Source organism: Peromyscus maniculatus, chromosome 1 (assembly GCF_049852395.1).
Source record: "Peromyscus maniculatus bairdii isolate BWxNUB_F1_BW_parent chromosome 1, HU_Pman_BW_mat_3.1, whole genome shotgun sequence".
Taxonomy (NCBI): domain Eukaryota; kingdom Metazoa; phylum Chordata; class Mammalia; order Rodentia; family Cricetidae; genus Peromyscus; species Peromyscus maniculatus.
The window spans coordinates 173,040,114-173,055,587 of NC_134852.1; positions in this window are offsets into that span (position 1 = coordinate 173,040,114).

Genomic DNA, 15,474 nt, shown 5'->3' on the forward strand with positions numbered 1-15,474 from the left:
AGTTCAGTCATATGTTATTTGATAATCTCAAACAAAACAACAACAACAAAAAACCTTAGTTGGAGCACTCTAGTGGCCAGTACTGGCTGTTACCCAGACAGAGTTAAAAACAACTGAAGAAGCTAGTCTCAAGACATGTGAGTCTTATGTTTCACATGAGTCTTTAGACATGTAAGTCTGTAAGGGTTTATCTAATTAGATTAATCAAAGTGGGAAGACTTGCCCAAAATATAAATAGTATCTCATGGGCAATGATGCTAGACTAAAGAAAGAGGAAAAGGCAAGCTAAGCATAAGTCTCTCTCTCTCTCTCTCTCTCTCTCTCTCTCTCTCTCTCTCTCTCTCTCTCTCTCTCCTTCCTATCTACGGACTCAATGTGACCAACTCCTTCATGATCTTACCATCATGCCTTCCCTACCATGATGAATTGCAACATCAACCTGTGAGCACAAATAAGCACATCCTTCATTAAGTCCCTCTTATTAGGCATTTGTCACAACAAAGAGACAAGAACTTAATACAGAAAATTGCTTTCAAAGAAGTCAGGCTATTGCTATGCTAAACCTGACCACATGATTCTTGAGATTTTTTACCTAGAAGGATTTGTTACAGGCCAGAAAAGTCCTTGACCATTGATAAACAGAATGTAATGAGACATTCTGGGAATAGCTTAGAGCATAAGGCTGCAGAAAGAATGGACACAGTGAATACCCAGCTCATCATGTTCAGAGGGGAACAAGGACTGTATCAGGAGCTATGATAGAGAAAATCTGTGTGATATTTTAGCAAAGAGCCTACCTTCATTCTGCCTACATCCTGAGAACTTGTGTGACAGTGAATATAGGAGGAATGGGCTAATGTGGTCGGCAAGGGACTGGAACAACTACTGCCTACTGTTCCCATCCAGGTCAGCAGTGAGAGGGCAAACATGGAGCAGAGAAAACGATTTCTTTAAAGGAAGAGTGACATAAACTTAACCCTACAAAAGAGACATACTCCAAAGCAGTGGTGGTTAGAGAGATCAGTGTCACTAAAGAGAAAGTTGGGGGCAGCACCAGGATGACAGGAAAGGGATCTTGAAGGTGATATTTCACTCACCAGAAGCACAGATTCATGAAAATGCAAATTCATTTGAAACAAAGGAGCCCAAGCTGAAGATGCTACTAAAGCCATTCCCTGCTCAACAGCAACCACCAAGGAAAATGTGTCCCCAGAGTCAGCAATCAAAGGACAATGCAACTGAGATCTAAAGGTGCCAGGCTCCCTCCTGAGCTGCTGGGACAATTTAGTATTGTCAGTCCTGTGATGCTAGTTCATAGGCATTTAAAAAAAAAAAAAAAAAAAAAAAAGATTAACAGAGTTTTGGTGTCTGCCACCATAGTTCCAAAAAGCCACTAAAGCCATGAAGAATTTGGGAGTGTCAGCATCCCTGCAAGGAGGGCCAGAGAGGCCTTTGCATGAATCTGTCTGTGAAGGTGAACCTAAGTGAACCTAAGTTACTAGTGAAAACATGGATGTTGGAGATTGTAAATGTTCACGAAGAACTGCAGCATGCAGTAGGGACAGCCAAAGAAAGAGCTGGCAAAGCTGGACCAGTGGGGTTGCCTAGGTCCTTTGGGGTCCAGCTGATTCCATTACAAGATGCAGATGTTGGACATGAAGCTGCCGCATGTCACGAGTTTGACCTACTAGGTTCAGTCTTATTTTGGCCCAATCATTCCTTGCTACGCTTTCATTCCTTCCTTTAGGACTGGAAGTCCTTTTTGAGGCATGTATAAATTGGAAATATATAATATTAATTTTATTTGACAGGTGCTCACAGTCAAGAAATTGTTTCAAGCCCCAGAAAATAGTGTTGAGATTTTTAAGAGATTATGGAGACTTTTAAAGTTAGATGGAATACATTTTCCATTATGAGAGGAGCATGACCTATGGAGACATATATTTGCATGTCAAATTGATAAAGATTAGACTTCTGATGCTGGTTAATATTGACTGTCAACTTAACAGGACCTACAATCATTGAAGAGACATGTCTCTGGAAATATCTGTAAGCAATTATCTACATTAGATTAACTGAGGTAGGAAGACCTATGCCACATGTGGGTGGTACCATCCCTCAGTACCATTTTTAGGGTCCTGGACCCTAAAAAGGAGAAAATGAACTGAGGACAAGCATTCAGCTCTGCTTCCTGTGGACAACGTGGTCAGCTGCCTCAAGCCCCTGCCATCATACCTTCTCCACCGTAATAGATTGTACCCTTGACCTGTGAGCCAAAGTAAACTCTTCCTTTCTAATGTTGGCCAGGTATTTTGTCTCAATAATGCGACAAATAATTAATAAATAAAAAATCATTGTGGTGGAATATTCCTTTACACTGTGGGAAGATGTGTCACTGTGATTGGTTTAATAAAAAGCTAAACAGCCAATAGCTAGACAGGAGGTTTGGCAGAGATTTCTTGACAGAGAGAGCTCTGAGAGGAAGAAAAGTGGGGCCACCTGCCAGATGCAGAGAGAAAGCAAGACATACAGAAGGAGAGGTAAAAGCCATGATTCACAAGGTGCTGTGGGATGGTCTGTATGTCAAATTACTCTGATTGGCCAATAAATAAAACACTGGCCAGTGGCTAGGCAGGAAGTATAGGCGGGACTAACAAAGAGGAGAAAAGAAAGAACAGGAAGGCAGAAGGAGTCATTGCCAGCCACTGCCATGACAATCAGCATGTAAAGATGTCGGTAAGCCACGAGCCACGTGGCAAGGTATAGATTTATGGAAATGGATTAATTTAAGATATAAGAACAGTTAGCAAGAAGCCTGCCACGGCCATACAGTTTGTAAGCAATAGAAGTCTCTGTGTTTACCTGGTTGGTTCTGAGCGGCTGTGGGACTGGTGGGTGATAGAGATTTGTCCTCACTGTGGACAAGGCAGGAAAACTCTAGCTACAATGAGACAACATAGAGATGAATAGAAATGGGTTAATTTAAGTTATAAGAGCTAGTGGGACAAGCCTAAGCTACAGGCCAAGCTCTCATAATTAATAAGTCTCTGTTGTTTTTTGTGAGCTGGTAGCCCAAAGAAAAAAATCTGTCTACAAATAATTTTGTTTCAATAAGATGACAAGTCACCCTCCATATTTCCAGACCACAGTTAATAACTATTATTATCAATTAAGCCATTATATTATGACTTTCTAAACTACGGAAATCTTTAAATTGTTTTTTATATAATATAATTAGCTAATAATAATTACTTATTTGTATGATATTTAGAGAAGTCTTTCGTAGATGAGGTTATATTCTTTTTGGATTTCTACTTCCTGATATAAAACCTGAAAAAACAGAGATGATTTAGGATGATTTTTGAGTCATATTAAATTGTCCAACTTTTCTCTGGTTTTTATCATTTTGAGATATTTTCATGCACCTTCTCCTTACGTAGACTTCCAAATATCAGAAAATTAGATTGCTTCTCAAACAGCATATCATGGCACATGAGTGTACCAATAAACACTTAAATGTAAATTATATTAAGATTATGTAAATTATACATGACTGTTTCCATGATTTTTGTTAGTCAGCAAACTGACAAATAATGTAACTAAACACAGGATCAACTATGCTTGGTATACCCAAGAGCTTAGAGTGATGTTCAAAAATCAATGGTCAAAACCACAAAAGTGGTCTCTTTATTATAACCCACCCACAAGAACTTCATTTTGCATTCAAGGGCCAATAGTCAGGCTGGATGCCAGTCTTCTTAAAGAATGAGTAAATGCATGCTCAGGGAAATCACATGAGTAGAAGACTGGCAAGATGTGTTTTAAAGCACTAGAACAGAGAGAGAGAGAGAGAGAGAGAGAGAGAGAGAGAGAGAGAGAGAGAGAGAGAGAGAGAGAGAGAGAGAGAGAGAGAGAGAGAGATGTTGCAATTGTCATTAGCATATGGGGCCATTTAACATCTCCCATTCTGGCAAAACCTTTCAGGCTTCAAAAGCATGCTAAAAGCTAGAGAAGCAGAGACAGGATTGTGGAGTAGAGTTTGAAATAGGACAGCCTGAATTTTTATTCCATCCTGAACTGATTACCTCTGTTGTTTGTTTTCAAGTCACCTTCATATTGAGGATCTTCAGAGCAACTGCTGTAAAATATGTTGGGCCTGACTTCATACACTGCTGAGAAGTAAGCTGAAATCATTGCCTGGATTGAGTCAACCTCTACTAAATGTTGTCAGTGTTATTTGTTATTTGCTGCTGATGTATTTATGGTTTTGGCTCATGCTGAAACTAAAGTGCCAACTTCATTTTATCAGCCTTTTCCACCATGGCTGTGACCTTCTGAAGCTGACAGCTTCCTGTGCACGCATTTGATTCCTATGCTTCTATGAAAATCTAATGTAATGATTTTCAACCTTCCTAATGCTGCAACCCTTTAATACAGTTCCTCATGTTGTGGTGACCCAAACCATAAAATTATTTTCATTGCTACTTCATAGCTATAATTTTGCTACTGTTATGAACCATAATATAAATATCTGTGTTTACCAATGGTCTTAGGCAACTCCTGTAAAAGGGTCATTTGCCCACTTTGAGAACCACTGATCTAACATACCTTTGAGAGAAGTGGAGAAACTTAAAAATAGATTAGTTATTTTCTCTTTCTCTGTGTCATCAGTTACCCAGAAACATTGCTATGTTGTCATTGTCCCATACAGGATGGGAAACATTGGTTTTCTGGGAATTTCAAATCTAAATATCTCTAATGACTATCTGTAAGGAGATCTAAGGAAGCAGAAAAAGGAAACAATAAATACAGTCTGTGCTTGGATTATAGAGTTCATAAGCCAACACGGTGGCACATACTTGTAACCCCAGCACTTAGAACATTGAAGAAAGAGGCTCAATGAAGATTGCAGGCCAGGCTGGGCAACATAGTAAGTTCAAATCCAACCTTGGTTGTATAGAAAGACTTGTCTCAAAAACTTTTTCACAAGTTTAATTGAAAGAATCTAGTAAGACATTCAACACATCGTTGAGAAAACAGACAGATATCAACACTCACAGTAGAAAAATAACAGTAATTCTTCTATCATACAGATAAAGAGCAAAGGTCAGGTAGGTAAGGCAAACTCAGACTATATCGAGACAAAGGAGGGCATTATCCTTTATCTAACCAAATTTCAATAAGGGAATGGCCATAGATACTTATATGTGAGCTCCATGGCACATCTGGGTATTGCTTCAACAGAGAGGTACCTGTATAATTTTCCCTTAAGGAAGTGAACAGCAGTAACTATGACTCATGAGAGAACTGTTTCATCTAATCATCTGAGTTTGAGACTTGTACATGGAAGACATTAACATCCATCTCTTGTGGATCCCGAGATAATTACTGTCTTCAACAATAAGCTATAGAAAGCTAGAAATAAACACAGGAGTGACATGCAGTGTTCATCAGACACAACCATTGCTTTTTTTTAAATCATTTTTTAAAGTTTTTTTTTCTTTTAATCAAAGACACAATTGTCCCACTGGTCTTTTCTATCATAATCATCTAAAGATGAATAAATATCATTCAACTAAATGAAATATTTTCAGGCAATATGATTCTTTCCTAAATTCAACCTGAAAACACTATGTTGCAGGCCAACTAATCCCTCCTAAACACATTGCAACTGATTTTATGGCCAGCATCAATGACCTATCTCCTTGTTGCCAGGTCTATCTGGACACTTCTTAATGTCCATCATATTTGGCACAGCCGTTGATCACTACCCTCTTTCTGTGAGCATTCATTGTGGCTTAGGTTATGATGAATGATATATATCTTTGTTTCCATGTCTCCCAAATTTAGCCACTCCCTTTTTGTGAGCACCATGATACCACATTTTTTAGAAGTTTGATAGCTGCTTTGCAGGCTTCTTGTCGATCCATCCCACTGGTTTGTTCCGGAGTTCATTGGCTTCCATCATTGTACCAGATATCTGTGATAATCAACTTATAGAAAAAAAGGCGTGTTTTGTTCAGTTTTAGAAGCTGTTTGGAGAGGCAGCACACCACAGCTGGGAATGTGGAGCAGATAAAGCTGTAGTGTCCTAGGAGCATAGACCAGGTGGAATGAAAGGAAAAAGGAAGAACAGAGTCCCAATGTCTCCTTCAAGGTCATGTTCCAATTAACCAGAAGATCTACCAGGCCTCACCTCTTAGAGTCCTTAACACTTTCTAATAGCACCACAAAGGGGACTTATCCTTTAATACATGGGTCTATTGGTGACATTCCTAAGGCAAGTTAGAGCAATTCATTCTCTACATCTGTTCTTTCCTTCCTGAATCTCCATTCCAGACCAGTATCATTCTCTACTGTGGTTCCACAGGAGAAACACCAAGCATGAAACGAGCTCAGAATAAGTTCTGGCCATTACAGAAGGCATTTGAATGGATGATATTTTAGTTTCTTAAAGGTATAGAAACAAAAAGGGACCTTAGGAACTTTCTGGTAAAACACTGAAGTTATGTTTATATAAAATTATAACTTATTTTGTCTTTTATTCCAGCTGGATTTCTAGAAAAAAATTTCTTTTAATTTATGTGTATATGTCTATGTGAGTGTATGCTACGTATGGGCACCCAAGGAGGCCAGAAGGTTGTGTTTGGTTTCCTGGAGCTGGAGTTCTAAGCCACCTGAAGTGGGAACAGAACTTGGGTCGTCCAGAAGAACAGAGCAACAAGTATTCTTAAATAGCTTAAGTATCTCCTCACCCCCTCCCACTTTGATACTTGGGCTTTTTAAAATGAAGGAAACATGTAAGTTTTCATTCTTGTGCCTGTGAGGGTTGATCTTGATTGTCAGCTGAGCAGAATTTAGAAACACCATGGAGACAAGTTTCTGAGCACATTGTGATGGTTTTCTAGATTAGATTAACTGAGATAAGAAGACAAAACCTTAAAGCTGGTGACATTGTTCCCTGGGCTTGGTCCTGAACTAAACCAAAGGAGAAAGGAAACTGAGAACAGAATTAATGTCTCTCTGTTTCCAGACTGTAGATGTGTTGTGATCCGCCAACTTCTAAGTCCTACAGCTGTGACTTTCCCACCAAGACAGATCTCAGCCCCTTAAAATACAGGCCAGAATTAACCCTCCTTGCCTAAACGGCTTCTCCTCAGGCATTTTGTCATAGTGATAAGAAAAGTAACTAATGAAGTGCTGTAGTCTAAAGAAAGTCCACGTGGAAGAGAAAAATCAGCGAGATTCTCTCCATACATCAGAATGTCGTCCTTTGAGTTCAGTAAGATATATCAGACTGAAAGCCAGTGCAAATTTACTAGTCCTTCAGCTTTTCAAATAAGAATCTCTATGATTGTAAAGTGGGGACTTCCATTTAGAAATTTTTTTAAATGCACTTTTAATTATATAATTTTTGTAATTCAAAGAATTGTTGAAGAAAGGAATTATGTAGCTTTTAAAAATAGAAAATGGATTAATCCTAGTACTCGGGAGGCAGAGATCCGTCTGAATCTCTGTGAGTTCAAGGTCACACTGGGCTACATGAGATTGATCAACGTCTACAAGAGAAACAGAGCCAGGCAGTGGTGGCACACACCTTTAACCCCAGTATTTGGGAAGCACACACACCGTTAATCCCAGCACTAGGAAGGTTGAAACAGGGAGTGAAATGGCTGGGCGGAGAAAGGCCTAGAAGGCAGGAGGAGACAGGAACTGAGGCGCTTTTAGCTGAGGACTCAGGGGCATTCAGTCAGAGGATTCGTGGAGTTGGCGAGGTGAGAAGTGACTGTGGCTTGTTCCTTTGTCTCTCTGATCTTTCAGCATTTACCCCAATAGCTGTCTTGGGTTTTTATTATACTACCATTTAGGATTCATGCTACAACTCTGAAGTTTACTGTACAGTTTTTTTCTTTGTAAAGTACTTGAAAATAACTCACCCTGACAAGTACACAGTCAGATAACCACTATCACACCAATTTCTCAAAAGATGAATTAGAAACAAGAGAGACGAAGCTATCTGCTCGCTTCCAATAGAAAATGGCAAGACGTAACGGATGAGAAATCACCCAGCCTGAAATTCGATTTTGCTGCGTGGCTTGGAGTCCACACTCACTGGTTGGATGAGCGAGCTTCAGCCCTTGCCAGATCTGAACAAAGCGGCGCACAATTGTGACAGTTCATCCAAGATAATTCAGGTCACCATTTCCTGTGACCCTGGAATTTCAAAAACAGCATCTCCTGGATTATTGAATGAACTTTTAATGTTATGCTTAGCGGCTGAGCTGGACCACAGAGGTGCCAGTGTTGAGAATGGGGCAGAGGTGACTTGCATTTGGTTGGATTAAGATAAAATAACGAGAGTAGCTGGCCTTTTCCGGGGATGTAGAAGTGCTGCCCTTCAGTTTAATTGTTCTGGGGTTTTTCATGTCTTCAAAGAGAGAGAGAGAGAGAGGAACTCCACAGTCAAGTCAGTAATTTTCTTATGTCAACAATTTGAATTCTTAGTGAAAACGCTTCTGTTTTACTCCTGGCTACCTTACATTTCAAAGAAGTTTCTTCCTATGCATACATATGTGGCACCTTTAATTCACGGTTCCACTTCCCAGTGTTTGAATTGCTCAAAGTCCACTGTGTAATTGAAAACTATTGAGAAGAACTGTATGATAACTACATATGTCCATATAGGGAAAACAGTGCAGGGAGTGTTTGCTACTCTCCTGGGGGTCTTGATGGTATCCTCCGAGGATGATGGGTGCCTAATATCATTGGTTCTCAGGGACTCTTCCTGATGGGGAGGAGTTAAGCCCCCCATGCTGGCCCAGCCACAGAGGCACACAGAACAAAAAGCACCAGCCACAGAGCCCTGGGTTGCTCAATGACAGCACAACACAGTGAGAAACAAACAGCCTGTTTTTCCTCTTGACAGAAACACAGGGAGACTTGAGCCAGCCAGCCCTGCAAATGCATGGGCAAATGACTCAGTGGAAATCCTGAATGTTTGCTGAGGTGTTCTGAGATTCCCCATATCAGTCAGGCTGAATCTGAGGGCCATGACTCAACAGGAGAGGCCCAAGGCAGGCTGTCTGGAGAAGCATGACTTAGAACCAGGAAGACTCTTGCTTGGCATTGGTCATGTGTGCCTTTCAGTTCTGAAAGGTGTGTTTGGTTTTTTGTTTTATTTTGTTTTTTGAGACAGGGTTTCTCTGTGTTGTTTTGTGCCATTCCTGGAACTTACTCTGTAGTCCAGGCTGGTCTCGAACTCACAGAGATCCGCCTGCCTCTGCCTCCCAAGTGCTGGGATTAACAGCATATGCCACCACTGCCCAGAGTGTTTGTTTGTTTAATGGTTGGAAAAATGAGAATTTGGTGGTAAACATTTAGAAAACACAGAAAACAGATTTAAATAGGAAGGAGACAATCGCCACGATCCATCTAGAAGTAATAGTCTTGACATTGGCCCTCTTTCTTCCATGCCACAGTGTTTCACCCTCAACACTGATGTAAAGAACCATGTATCATTTGATATGGGGTTGTTCTGAGCACTGGGAAGGGCTTGGCACCATCACGGGCCTCCACCTACTGGATGCCAATAGCACTTCACCATGATGACCAGACGTGTCTACAGACATCAATATCCCCCAGGACTAAACAGACCACTGTTTCAGATAGCATGCTCTAGCAAGCTGGGATATTGATTATAAGTTCATATTTGGGAAATTTTTAGGACCTTTCTTAGAGAGAACCCAAAGGCAGCTGGACTATCTAGCATGTGGTCAGATCTACCTATTTGATGCTCTATTAATCTCTCTCTCTCTCTCTCTCTCTCTCTCTCTCTCTCTCTCTCTCTCTCTCTCTCTCTCTCTCTGTGTGTGTGTGTGCCATACCTGATAGTCACATATGTGGATCAGTGTCATAATCTTCTGTCTCCAACTCGTGGATCCTAATTCAACACCATAACTAGTACAGGTGTCCTCAGCCAACCATAACCAGCTACACATGTCCTGACAGATCCTCCTCTTGTAAAAGGAGACCAGGCTTTCCCACCCTGAAGTTCTTCTCAGAAGAACTCCAGACACTTTATAAGTTTCTTACACTAGAAGAATAGAATATTTTTATACTATTTTCTTCTCCTCTCTAATTTTCTGTCTATACTAGCCAATAACATAGGATTGAGATATCTTTTCCTTCATTTTTCATTCTGATCTATTAATATAAATATAGGAACCTCTTTATTTATATTTGATATTTTCCAAGACCCACAGGGAAAGGTTTAAACTGAAAAATGTATAAACACATCATTTTTCCCCTTTATGTACATACCTCAATAATGTCATAGATAATAAGAAATCAACAGCAGTAATAATAAAGTGGAAGAATTGTCACAACATACTATGGTAATAATAATTTGAAACTTATGAGTTATTCCTGGGGTTTTTTAATCCAATATTTTTGGATCATTGTTGATCAAATGTAACTAAGACTGGGGATAAGGGCTGGCTACTGCATCTACTATAAATTTTCCCTCATGTTTCCACCAAAAGCCTTGTTTCTGTTCAAACTCCCACTCATTCAGTCTTCTATCGGGACTTAAACAGCAGTTTCCAAGGAATGGTCTCCTTGTTCTAAGCTAAGCTCAACACCTGGAAACAGAGCTCTTATCTGCTCAAATTTTATGAAGTGCTGGAGAGATAGCTCAGCCATTAAGAACATTTGCTGCTCTTGCAAAAGATGAGGGTTCAATTCCCAGCACCCACATGGCAGCTCACAACTGTCTGGACCTCTAGTTCCAGTAGATCCTGTTGTACCTGTTTTGCGAAACCCCCGGAGACCACCAAGGAGCTGGTTTCTGATGTAAGCACATAAGGGTCCTTTTATTGTTAGGTCAACCTGGGCCACAACATGGCAGATGGAAGGAAATGTGGTGGTGGCCTTGAGCCCAGGTGTAGAGGGTTTTTATAGGGAAAAACCACAAGCCAGGAATTGGCAACTTGGGATTGGGTAGAAGGGGCAAGGTGATTTTTTGAAACTGTTGGTCTAGATTTTGGGCACAAAACCACATTTGAAACCATTGGGTTAGACTTTTGGCGGGGAACCACAACCTGATGAACAGGATTATCTGGACTGCTCAGAGGGATTATCGAGATATCTTCAAGGGCCATAAACCAGACAGGATGTCTACAGGAGGATAATGCTCTGTATTCACTCAAGTTGTCATGGCACATTCCTGAGCCTGTAAAGTTAAGTCTAGGCCTTCACTATCTGAAACCTTCTTCTGGACTCTGGGAGCTTCTGCATGCAGATGGCCATATACATATACTCAGGAAAACACACATACACATTAAAGAATTAAATTTCACAGTGGGGGGAGGGGAAGGTGCATGTGCCACAGCATATCCATGGACATCAGGGTAGAGCTTTCTGAAGCTGGTTCTCATCTTCCATCTTACTGAGTCTGGGTTTCTCTTGTTGCTTCAGCCACATGCCATGCTCCAGGCAGGGCAACTCTCCTACAAGCTTCCAGCTGATTCTCTTTTCTCTGCCTCCCATCAGTAGGAGGGAGTGCTGGGATCACAGATTCATATCGCTTTATCTGACTCTTTATGTTGGGTGCTGTGGATTGAACTCCGGTCATCAGGAGCACACGCTTCTCTTTCAATGTGTGGATTAAGACCATGCCACTTCTTTGCTGAAATCCCCCTGTGGCTTTCTATTGCCTTTAAAATGCATATTCTTCACTGAGGCTTAAAAAGGTCTTAAATCCTGAAAGCTCCCCACCATTCTTATTATTACTTAGATTTCAACTTTAGCTAGTTCTTCAAAGAAGGCTCCATCCTATAATTACAGCCACTCTGATCTGTACCTAAGTCATTCTAGCTCCTACTATCCAGTTTCATGATAAGTGTAGTATTTACTGTTATATCAATTTAAATAACTGTGCTTATTAATTTGCTTTTTATTATTCTTTTTCCCCTATCTCTCCCCAAATACGTCTTCACTATTACTTTCCTATCTCCACAATAATACACAGATACTGTACAGATGTCCTCCAAATGTTTTTCAATGAATGAATAGAAAAAAAAACAAACCACCCTACAAACACTTTTGTCAAGAAAATTTAAGGTACTTGATGCTGTGTGAGTCTTTCTATGAAGACATGAACAAATGTCTCTTCACAGCAGATGGGTTATAGTTGACAGACCAAAGATACAACCCCACCCACGTCGAGCCCTGTGACCTAGTGAGTTTATTGGGATTAACCACAGGATCATAGATGACTCAAAAGTAGCTTCATCACAAAAAAGCCACTCCTGGCATGGGTGATGGAAATTAAAGCTGTATCCCTGGAGTTCCCTTGATGACTAGCAGGCAGCTGAGTAGGTGGGAGAGTCTCTTCTCTCCAGCCTTGCTGCTTCTATAACCTGGGGAGGAGACACAGGAATCTTGTAAGTTCTCGGAGCTACCTGAAACTTGTCAGTCTACTTACTTTCAAAGTCAGTCTTAGGAAGTAAATTTCAATTACTTCTTATCGGAAGGAACGTTTTCTAAGAAGAGATGTTTCAATTTTTAGGAAATTGCTACCAAGCATTTGCTAAATTTTCTAATATCCACAACCCTTTATTTAGTTCTGTCTTACTCTGTTGTGATAAAATGCAAAAGCAACTTAAGGGAGAAAGGATGTACTTTGGCTTCTCATTCCAGAAGGATACAATATAGCCCATCATGACAGGGAAAGCGTGTCAGCAGGAGCATGCAGCAGGCAAAGCCCTATTCTAGCTACAATCCAGAAGCAAAGGGAAAACAGAAAGTGGAGCTGCATTGTTGTCTTCGTTAGGGTTTCTGTTGCTGTGAAGAGACACCATGACTGTGGAAACTCTTATAAAGGAAAACATTTCATTGGGGTGGCTGACAGTTCAGAGGGTCAGTCCATTATCATCATGGTGAGGCCTGGAAGCATGCAAGCAGACATGGTGCTGGAGAAGGAGCTGAGAGTCCTACATCTTGCAGGCAACAGGAAGTGAACTGTGACACTGGGCATGGCTTGAGCATATATGAGACCTTAAAGCCTGCCTCCACAGTGCCACACTTCTTCCAACAAGACCACACCTCCTAATAGTGCCACACTCCCTTTGGGAGCCATTTTCTTTGAAACCACCACAGTTAAAAAACCTCAAGATGCACCTCCTGTAACGTACTTCCTCTAACAAGTTCCACTTTCCAAAGGTTTCACAATCTTCCCAGTCAGCACCACCAGTTGTGGACAAAGTGTGCAAACAACTAAACCTATGAGACATATTTCACATTCAAATCACAACACTGTCAACTTCTCTACTTCTTGTTCCATGTGAAAACAGGCAGAGTCATACCCTAAGTGGTATCATTTGGTGACCCCGATTTAATAATCTTCGTCTATCTGGTTGTAACTCATTTAGATTTCACAACATTCCCCAATTTTATAAGATGCCACTAATACTCTAATAGTCATATTTGACTTTTAAAATTTAGTCATGGCTCTTTTACATGATAACATCATGTAGTAGCCAAGCCCAAAGCCAACAGGGTCCAAGGAAGCAGAGTTTGTAAGAGGATCCACTAATTGGTATTCTATCATCACATCACCCAGAGATGCTCTCCTGCAACTATGAAGTTGAATCTCACACTTACACACAGCAAGAGAGCTTAGCCACGCATGCGCTGAAATCCTTGAACCCAAGAGCCAAAGGAAATGTTTCCTCCTTTCAAGTATTTTTCTCAAGTATTTATCATAGCAACATGAAAACTAACACAAGTGGTTCCAGTAAAAAATGAGTGATAACTTAGCATCAGATAGTCACAACTCTGAAGCTCTAAAGACCAAATGAAAGGCAACACCCAGTGCAGCCAATCAGTTAGTGTTGGTGGGGTAGAAGGAATACCGACTAGTGCTTGCAACACGTAAAGGCCAAAGAATCTAACGTCAAGTGTGCATGCTGTGTGGAATGTATTTTCTGCCACCATTTGGGCACGTGGAACAAGAGTCAGTGTTCCTTAAGGACCCCTGTTTTCAGAAGTTATAATCGGAGATTATCTTCTGCAATGTCTAATGAAGCCTATTCCTTGTATACCCACTCAATCCCAATCATTCTCACCTTTCATTTTTCACCTATCTTGCTGAATAGTACTAACCATAACTCAGTTGCTCCCACCTGAAACCCAGGAATCTTCCTATTTTGTCCTTGTGTATTCTGGGGCTACCCACCAATGCATCCAGTCACAGTTGCCTTTAAAACATACATCAAATCCAAACAATTCAGCCAGACTCCCTGCTTTGGCCTACTTTCAGCTGCTGTAACGAAACACCCAAGTATTGTGCAAAGAAACTAAAGTTTACTTTGGCTCACAGTTTTGGACGCTGGGAAAACAATAGTGTGACATCTTGTGAGTACCTTGTGCTGATTCAATTTATGTTGAAGGAAGAAAAAAAGGTGAATTCATAAAAATCCCAAGAGGCAGACTCGATTTATAACAGCCTCTCTTATAACAAAAAAAAAAAAAAAAACAAAACACCCATTCCTTAAGAATGTGTCTGCTCTTGCAAGAATCAACCCACTAGGGTAGGAATCCACTCACTTGAGCAAAAATTTATGTGTTGCCCACTATATTTATTTGCTTTAAAAACTGGTTGTCAGATGCCCACAGCAGTACACCAGTACCTAGAAGTGTTCAATACAAAAGTGTTGAAGGAATAAACTAAAAATGGATAAAGTGAAACCAATCCATATAGAACCTGGGACATGATTTCTAATCCTTATATGTCAAAAAACACAGAAATTCAATTACTTTTAAGACAAAATACTAAATGAGGGTGTTGTAGTAGTTTCTATCTGCTGACTTGGCTACTTCTTGTTAATACAGGAGAGATAAAATGTCCAAGCTGGGAGAAAAAGACATCACCACAAGTCCAGGCAAGCACACATATGAAATATGATCATACCACCACAGTAGAACTCAGCTTTCTCTTCCTTCCATGCTTGCTTTATTCTTTTGTTGTCCTTCTAAAATTCTCATGACAGAGAAGAACCAAGAACCTACAAATGCATTACTAAGCAAGCATTTTTAAATACACTCAGAATCAGCTAATGTGAGATATGTATAGCCATATTCAGTTTTCTTTGTCCTGGAATGGTTAAAATTAGTACAACAAAAACAAACAGAAACAAAAAGCATGACAACTCATATGTGAGTATTCTTTGTATCTTTGTACTTTCTATTTATATTTAAAAATCCATATGATTGGTTCTTAGCACATTCAATAAAGTGCTGAGAATTGTGTTTACATGTGTTTAATGCTTCATTTTAAAATAAATGTTCATTATAGGTAAATAGAAAATAAAGACCCCTGAGTTTTTCTGTGTGACCCATTTTTTTAAATGACAAATACACTAGCCATCTAAATCAGACCAGAAGCCATCCTAATACGTTAACATCAAGCCATTA